Source organism: Pyxicephalus adspersus, chromosome 5, assembly GCF_032062135.1.
Source record: "Pyxicephalus adspersus chromosome 5, UCB_Pads_2.0, whole genome shotgun sequence".
Lineage (NCBI taxonomy): Eukaryota > Metazoa > Chordata > Amphibia > Anura > Pyxicephalidae > Pyxicephalus > Pyxicephalus adspersus.
This window is the reverse complement of record NC_092862.1, coordinates 119,715,110-119,724,797: the sequence shown is the minus strand read 5'-3', so window position 1 is coordinate 119,724,797 and position 9,688 is coordinate 119,715,110. Positions and strand designations below refer to the sequence as shown.

At 39.4% G+C, this 9,688-nt stretch overlaps 1 protein-coding gene across 1 annotated transcript in view; it reads left to right on the top strand.

Moving 5' to 3' along the window:
- The window catches only part of PRKAG2 (protein kinase AMP-activated non-catalytic subunit gamma 2), a 68,330-nt gene that overhangs the window by 31,031 nt on the left and 27,611 nt on the right, over positions 1 to 9,688 (top strand). The window lies entirely within an intron of this gene.

The following is a 9,688-nucleotide window of genomic DNA, read 5'->3' as shown; positions in this document are numbered from 1 at the left end:
ATTCTATCAATCACCCTAATACTAGAGGGGCCTACCCACAGCCTATAGCAAGAGTGCTGCAAGATTTGTGTGTTCAGATGTTTGCCTTGCATTGCCAAAACAAAGTGCAACTAGCTGTGTTTGTATGGAAATACATTGTTGCACACATGATGCTACTTTGGTATCTCAGGGTTCAAGTGCTTTAAAGATTCAATGACCTCTTTACATGTTGTATGTATATAAAATCTAGTGTCACATTTTATATCTCCGACCTCCTACTGTTTCCTTTATTTGTGTGCAGTCATATAACCGCTACAGCAATGCAGCTGGGTCTATAGGAATGTAGGGAGCTCTTCCAAACACATTGGATAGCTTCAAAACTGTCCTCATGTTCAAAACTGAATTGTTTTACATTCAAGGTTCAAAAAAAAAGTCCTCCAATGTAGACTTAGAATGGTTTATCGATCATCAATCTCCATCATCATTTAGGTTTTGGGTATTGGTTTTTAGTGTGTTTGTAGCAAAGCTGATATTTGGATTATTGATCCCACACATCACATCTTGGTGTAAATTCCTTCTTAAATCATATTTAATCAATGACGAGTAAAGTGGTAACAAACACAATAGAAAGGTGACTAAAACAAAGAATAGTTAATAAACCCAACCTAGGTAAAATAGAAACAGCAAATCAAGAATCATTCTTACTGGAGAAATCTATGGAGTCCTAAGGATAGCACAGAAGGGTGGCAACCAAAAAAAGATGACATTTGTACAATGTATGTTCTGTTCTGTGACCGGTAGGAGCTCCGGGTGTTAAATGTTGGTATAATTCCAGTATTCAGCTTCAATGACATCACTGCACAATGAGCAGCTTGGGCTAGTTAGTAACTAATTGCACATTGCTGGATGAGTCTATGAAATAGTTACTCTGCAGTGATTCAGCTTTTACAATAAATCATATTGTGCAGCTGACCTAATAGAGATCAGACTGCATGTTAATATTATTAATAATAATAAACAGGATTTATACAGTGCCAACATATTACGCAGCGCTGTACAATAAAACGGGGTTCCAAATGACAGACCGATGCAGACAGTGACACAAGAGGAGAAGAAGACCCTGCCTCGAAGAGCTTACAATCTAGGAGGTGGGGGAAGTAACACACAATATGTCCAAACATCACTAATTTGATATGATTTGTATGTCAGGACTAATCTGCAAATGAATGACCGTCCCGGAAGATCTGATTGGGCGGCAATCATTCCCTATCTATTGTGTATTGTGTGTACGTCACTTCCTGCATCGTTCAAACGATCGTATCAAATGTGTGCCTTATTGGTGGATTATCTTTGAACAATCATATAGTTACAGCAGGAACAGAACTGTGCACTATACAATCGTTCTAAATCTTCGTTGATCTGAGGTTAATCGTTCATTTTCCAACTATACTTATTGAACGTGTGTACATCACTTAAGCTATGTACACACGTCAAATTTTTCTCCCCCGATAATCGGCTTCGGTCAGCTATCGGGCGAGAATCTGGCGTGTGTACAGCCCGCGTCGTTCATCGTCCGTAGATCCGTCCTGGTGGATCCTTGAATGATGAGCGATCCTAATGCAAGGGAAGGGGAGAGCGCGCAGCAGGGTGCCACTCCGTCGCGCCCCCCTTTCCCTCCCCATAGAGCAGAATGGTGGTGTTTGTACAGTCACTCGTTCACGCATTGTGTGGTTCTTATCGTTGGAAAGTATCGTGAAAGATCCTTTCCAACGACAAGAATTGCACGTGTGTATGCGGCTTTACTTTCAACAAGTTTCATCACCCTATGTGTTTGCTGATACACGTAATGTGTGATTAAATTGGAACTACATAATATCCATCTTTATTGTACGTCCTTTGAAGGGCGCTGCAGAATCAACAGTTGACATTTTCATAACATCACTCACATCACTTGGGGATTTGTACATCGCTGCATGTAAGTGTTATCAGCAGCATTCATTTTATACTGAATTTAGGTGGGGAAAGCATTGCAACCCAGACCAAACACTTGAACACTGGTTATAAATATTGGACTGAGAGAGGTTGAACCCATTAGCTTCATGCATACGGTTTTTTAATTTGCTTGAAATGGACATGGAGCAGCATCTGTAGGCCATGAAGTTGCAGTCCCTCTTTATTTTTGTTGCTTAGCCCAGGTTTGGGTGCTGGATGTGTGTTACTAGCAGTAACTGCATGTAGTTGGTGCTTTTAGAATGAAGGGGCCTCTGTTTATTAGGAACATGCTTGCATGTAGAAGCCACGTGTTTTTCATTCTGTGGTCATTGTGCCAAGGGGCCAGCTTGATGCAGGATTTCATTTGTTATAAGAAAAGCTAACATTTTCTTGGAACATTAATTATGATTTCTAAAATTGCATTGTAAGGTGCAACACCTTCCTTCTGAAATCGTGTGGTTATTCAGTAAACTGCAAACACTAAATTCTAATCCTGTGATTCTCCAGACCCAGGATTCCCAATGTTTAAATCCTCTGTGGTCTAAGGTGCATCCTTCTCAGAAAAATAATGATTGTCTTCTCAGTGCTTCATAACTGTATTCAGTGCGTACAAAGGTTCTTCTTGAGATTGCACGGCAAAGGTATTGGCCAAGAGTGGTCGGTCTGTGGTCTTCTGAAAGCTCTGCCCAATCTGCCAATGGAAAAAAAAAGTTATAATATACATTCGCACAGTGCTGATGGTGATGGGATATTTTTACTTGTTGCAACTTGCTGTTTACATTGAATGCATCCATGTGTTACTCTATCCATCAAATTGCTGTCTCTTGATGTGTATCCAGAATGCCTCCCATCAGTTTTCCCTGTTTCTATGTTTTGTAATGCATTCTTTGATCACATTTTCTAGTTGTGTAGCACTCCATAATGCTGTGAGCTTCAGAAAGCCCTTACTGACAGTGTTTGATTCTGCAGTGTTTCCATGTGGTGGTTTCTTCCAAGCTGCTCTATAATGCAGCATTTGTTGTCCTCTTATATATAGCACAGAGTGGGTGAAGTCGGGCTCTCTAAGCGTTCTTATATTTTTTCTATTCTAAATGGGCAGTGTGGGAGTAAAGTGAACCTTTACCAACAACTTTTTTTTTCTTCCTTTTGCATGCAGAGGACAGGCTTTGATCAACTGCAGATTATTTTATTGCCTGGGAATTACCTAATTGGTTTATCCAAATATAGCTTTACAGAGAATCTGTTGGATTGGTGATTTGCTCCAAACTAAGGAGTTCTCTTTCCAGCTCCTGCTGTGATCAGAACTTTTTGGCTTCTCTGCATAGAACGCACATACGTTACAATGGCAGGGTAATACTGGAGTCTTGCTGGGTTCTGTATAGGAAAATATGCAGAATGAAGTGAAAGACGGAATCTAGGTGCCAGGTCACAGTACTGACATTGTATGAAAACAAAATACAGTCAGAATTCCTTTTTAACTGATTTAATGAAACTACATTTTGATTAGATGTTATGGATAACTGTACTTTGTTCTTTAACATTGCACTTTGTACTGCTTGTATATCTATTTCATATAACAGGGTGTGAGCAAGACTCAAAATGTGTCAGTGATAAGGAGAGAGACTGAATGACCGTGACAATGAATGGCAAAGACAGTACGACCTCAAGCATATATTGAGTGCCTGGATCTGCTTAGTGAATGGACTTATCTGGCTACCATCTCTGTACTTTCTAGTAAAGATAGAATAAAAATATTTTTTCTCTGACCACACAATCTTTGTGTATGATCTCTATTAGGATCTGAAATACATTACATATACCATGTACTACATTGGCCTATCTCAGGGGTCAGCAACCTTTACTATCAAAAGAGCCATTTTGCTTCCTCTTCCACTAAAGAAAAATAGTCTGGAGCCGCAAAACATAACACAGTTTATAAACTTTTAAAAGTTTTAAAATTTTTTTAATTTTACCTGTTACAACAAGTGTGCATGTGTAGGCCTACTTTGAAATAAATTAAACACTGAACTATGCCCCTAGAAGCCTCCAGCTTCTAACGTATCATCCTGTTACATTAGCTGGAGGCTTCTAACGTAACAGGGTAGATTTTTTTGATGGGCAGAGTTCTTTATGTTCTGACGATGCCTTAGCGATGAAATTTTAAGGGGTGTTAGCCACAGGTGTCCCTCATTTAGCTTTAATAGCTTTAGCTTTAGCAGCTTTAATTTTGTTCACCTGTACCCCCCAATCTTGAGTAATTGGGGTTCAGGTGCTAGAAGCCTCCAGCAATGTGTAACAGGGTAGATTATTTTGATGGGCAGAGTTCTTTATTTTCTGACGATGCCTTAGCGATTCAATTGTGGGTGGTGTTAGCCATAAGGGGCCCCCACTTGCACCTCTATTTTGGTCACCTGTACCGCTTCCCCCCCGTTCCAGAGAAATTGGGGTTCAGATGCTAGATGCTTCCAGCAATGTGTAACAGGGTAGATTTTTTTGATAGGCAGAGTTTTAATGAATTTTTAGGAGGTGTTAGCCACAGGTGTCCCGTACTTGCACCTCAAATTTTTTTCACCTGTACCCCCGTTTCCAGATAAATTGGGGTTTAGGTGCTAGAAGCCTCCAACAATGTGTAACAGGGTAGGGGTTTTTTGATGGGTGGAGTTTTTAGGAGGTGTTAGCCACAGGTGTCCCCCACTTGCACCTCTAATTTTGTTCACCTGTACCCCCTTCCTGTTCCAGAGAAATTGGGGTTCAGGTGCCTCCAGCAATGTGTAACGGTAGATTTTATTGATGGGTAGAGTTCTTTATGTTCTGATGATAGCCTAACAATTAAATTTTAGGGGGTGTTAGTCACAGGTGTGCCCCACTTGCACCTACATTTTTGGTTTTGTACATCTCCCCATTCCAGAGGAATTGGGGTTCAAAGGAGGGGGATGTCATTGTACACACCCATTTGTACACGCCCCGTGGTAGATTTATTTCACTGGTAAATTTTTTTCATTAGAAAACCGGATAGGGAATCCCCCTCCTCCTCAGTGTCTTGGGAGGAAGGGGATCCCCCATCAGAGATCTCCCCGCGGCAGCCGAAGGGAGCCACAACAAGGAGGCTGAAGAGCTGCATGCGGCTCCGGAGCCGCAGGTTGCAGACCCCTGGCCTAGCTGAACCATCCATTTATTGTATATGCTGTTAATGTTGATAGTCTGCTTGTATTTTCTCCTTTTACATTGTTGTTATTATTAATAATAAACAGGATTTTTATAGCGCCAATATATTACACAGCACTGTACATTAAATAGGGGTTGCAAATGACAGATAGATACAGACAGTGACACTGGAGGGGGAGAGGACCCTGCCCAAAGAGCTTACAATCTAAGAAGTGGGTTAAGTATCATACAGAGACATAAGAAGATGGGTAGGCAAGTTTGGGGAAAATGGTTTAGAGTGCTCCTTTTGTATCTTCCTTCTATAGAAGTGTCCTTACTCTACTTTTACGCCAAGCTTCATTTAAAACAAATGGATGAGAGTTTTCAAATGCTCTCAGCTTAATTGATTCTTCTAGGCAGCCTGCCCATAGTGTACGCAGGCCTTCCAGCCATATCTTAACCACCTGTTGCAGGCTCTGTATGGCAACAGTACAAACATACTACTTAAAAAGTTCATTGGATTGTAAGTCAGAGTTGAAGAATTTGATTTGAATGGAATCTGAAAAAGGTGAAACTCCGATGCACCGTTGATGTATTGGAAGCATTATAATAATGTTTTATGTTGTGTTACAGTTTCATTGTTAGACATCAGCACTTGTGAATCACTATATAATGGATGTGTTTATCAGAAGTTATTTCTTTTGTTTTGTTACCCTGAATATCTTAATACAAATATTGAAAAATAAAATAACGAAAGGAAATTGTAGTTGTAGCCCATACAATGGCCCATTCTCTCTGTATTTTCTAACAATAAGAAACTTGTTTACTCTGAAATGTAATGTTTATGGGAACAAATCGGTAAATCACAACGGTCTGTGTAATTCTCTGTGCAGGGAAATGGTTGAATATTGAATATTAAACAGTTTGACTTATTACAGAATTATTCCCAAATCAAGGATAATGATACATATCCATAACAAACAGGAATGTTTTTGGTAATTTTCAAAGATAAATATCAAGCTAAGAGCCAGTGCTAAAATAAGGACTTGATGGATGTGAAGGTTACAATCAAATACAAAGTTCCTTATCATAGTAACAATAGATTCCAGTTCTTAGTTGTCCAAGTGACAAGTCAAAGTCAAAGTTTCCTATATTTTATCAAATGGCTACATTTTATGTTCTATTATTTCCCCACTCTTAATTACTCTGCTGTATACACAGTTATGTTATGTTGCTGTATATACAGTTATGTTTTTATTTGTGGGAAAGAAACATGGACATGGGCAGCTGTTGCTAAAAACGGGATAAGTCAATGGCTTGTAATATTTATATTGAAAAATGTATCTTCCAGTAGGAGATTTGCTAGCATTCTTCAGTAAGACCTTGTCTTTGTCACTGAAGTTGGTTTAAAAAAAAAAAAAAATAGTTTGCAATGATGAACCCTCAAATGAATAAATCAAAAACCCAGTTTTAAACTGTATGTTTAAAAAAAAGTTTAGTGGGCAAGGATTGGAACTCATGTTTTTTCTGCTAGCTGGGGCTCTGTTAGAGAGATTTCTAGTGAAACGGACCACATTTACCAGACAGTAAAGAGAATCTTTAAAAAAAAAAAAAAAAGCCCCGCAAGCCAAAAACTGTTGTAATTCTTCCCCCATTGTATTAAAAACTTGTAAAAAAGTTTGAGTTGACATGCACTTTAACTGGAAATAGTAGAAAAATTACATATGAAATAATGAAATTGAGTATGAATATTCCCAAAGCAGCCGATTGCTACACAGCCATATTATTGCTGATTTATAAATGTCCCCCAAGTCTATCTGAGAGTCTGACTTGTTTACCCTCCTTGCCCCTTGTTCCCCCTGGTATCTGGTACTCTGCCCCTCTATTTACCCACCCTGGTCTGTGGGCAGGGTATTGGTATCCTCACTTATAATGCAGATCCCAGGGGCTGTGGGGAAAAATGACAAACAGTCTGCGGGAGGTAAATGCTTCCTATATTACCCCTAGACCTTAATGTGCATTTACCCTTTGCAGTTCAGGGGTAGCCTGATGCACACACTTCAAGAATGTGTTTTTTTTTAAATTTTTTTTAGGGTTTTTATTTTTTCTTGGAGTTAGGCTTTAAAGTTGAATGCTGGGGAAATATAAAAGGCACATTTTATTGCTATGTATGTATTACATTTATTTTTGTAATGTAAACTAATGTGAAAAGTGGGGATTTGATTGGCAGTTTTAATGCACTTCTCTATACAGCCGATTTCAGAATAGGATAGGGAGGGGTGGACCTGGAAGCCAAATAAGGATGGTGCATGCTAAGGTTATCTGCTGAATGTAGAGAGATGACCTCCATCCATCTGCTACTCTTATTTGGGGACTGGGGGTAAAAAGAGAACTGTATTTCCTAACTGTTTGCAAAGTCATCTACCAGGCCGTGCTGTCATTTACAGACTGTAAACCTGCAAACTATATGGACAGAAATCTAAATAGGCACAATAGCTCCCTCATATTTATATCCTCTGTGTTTTTAGCTGTTTATAAAGTTGAACTACAAGCAAAATCATAGAACCCTTGTGCCCTGTGATATTCCTATTCCAGAGCAATGTTTATAATGCTATTTCTAGGACTATTCTACATCTCTTTATAAGAACTGCTATCTAACAAGGAAGTACTTCTTTATTTACTGGTGCATTAATATATATTCATGTCCTCTCAGTTATTAGGTACATGAAATTTTTATGTTTAATCAATGTGAAAGATAAGAGTGCACAGTCACTGATGCAGACGTATCACCTGCAGTCTGCACTTCATTGCTATGCTGTAGTTCTGTATTATGCAGCCTGCTATAATCTAATGCATTTTTCATGGTTCTTATTCATGTTGTAGTGTTTTGTTGTTATTGGTTAATTCGTTATAAAAAAGGCTGTGTAGAATTTTGATTATTTCCAGCAATGCCTTTCTTACACACTCAGTAGAAGTCATTAGCCTGTCGTTATTTTATTTAATACAGTATGGTATATGGATATAAATGTGACCTCTGTGTGCTTGCATTTTGTGTTGTTTTTTTAAATAATGTCAGAAACTGAAAAAGCTTGCTGCCTTTAGTTACACTACTGGGGGGGATTGGGAGTAAGGCATTACAAAGTTGTAACAAAAAGATTTTTGGGACATACATGGAATACAACGTAATTTAAATTCCACAAAAATTAGGATATACTTTATTAACAACAATACATAGATAATTAAAAATATGCAATTTACAAAATCCAAGTGCTCATAGCAGAAATAAAGACATGAGTTCAAACTTCGTTTCAATAAACATTGACGTGTTTCACAGAAACTGTATGTCCGCTTCTTTAGGATAAAAATGAGACTCAAAACATAGATAATCTTTAAAGTATGTAGGGCAGGGGTCGGCAAACTCCGGCCTTTAGACCAGACACGGCCTAGCCAGTAGACCGTTCCGGCCTAACACCCCCCTGGTCAATCCAGCTTAATCCTGGTTGGCAACCCGCGGCTCTTGAGCCTCCTTGTTATGCCTCCCTTCACTATTTACCGCGGCCGGCGTTAACACTTCCGCCGGGGTAAGGGGACATTCCCTCTCCTCCGTATGCATTGCGGAGGAGAGGGATTTCCCTTCAGGCGTGTTCCCTCTACTCTGTATGCATTGCAGAAGAGAGGGATTAGTGGACGGGTGAAATGCTTTCCCACTATTGTGAATGTGCTGTAGTAATGAATGAACTGGCAGAAGCCAAATGAATTTGGATGGATGTAGATTTGACACATGCTGTTAAAAAGTTAAGTATAGCCCTTGATCTTTGAGAGGATGTGATGTTTTAGTCACTGTGAAGAATTACCTTGTCCTGGACGTGGGGTAATATTTTGGATAATATCTGCTGTATCCCTGCTTTAATCCTCATACCTTCAGGTATTTTCACCTTTTCTCTATTGGCTCTGGGAGAAGAGAACCTCAGATGAGGAGCTAAGCCAACAAGTCCTCACAGCTGTTAGCTATAAACTGGCCCCAACCATCATTATTGGAATTTCAGTATCATATGAGCATGGACGGCATTTCCAGCTTCCAAAACAACTTGGCTAATATTTCATCAGGAAAAACCATAAATAAAGTCCTTGTCTGTTCTGCCCTTACTATCCTTAATATCCTATGGTGTCATGGCTAGAGGTCTTTCTATAATGTATCTCTATAGACCCCAGTAGCCAAAGTACTGAGAATACCATGTGTAGATTGTTGGTTCCTTTGTAAAGGTCAATAACAGTTCTCTAGTTAGGCCAGCTTTTTACTACCTCATCAGTGTATCTGGCACCCTTTTATAACCTGGGTATCCTTTTATAGCCTGGCCTTGCTTTTCCAGGAGTTTTTCAGGAGTTTCAGCACACTTGGGCTATGTTCAGAGTTATTGCTACCTCATTCCAGTGAATTTCTGTCTTGGAGAGATGCAAGTATCATCTACCTGTGGCAAAATGAAATGGGGCAGCAGTGAAGAAAGACAACAGTGTTCAACCCAGAACGTTTTTAAACCTGCTGGGACAAAATTGTTGGTGGGTTGCAGCCCCT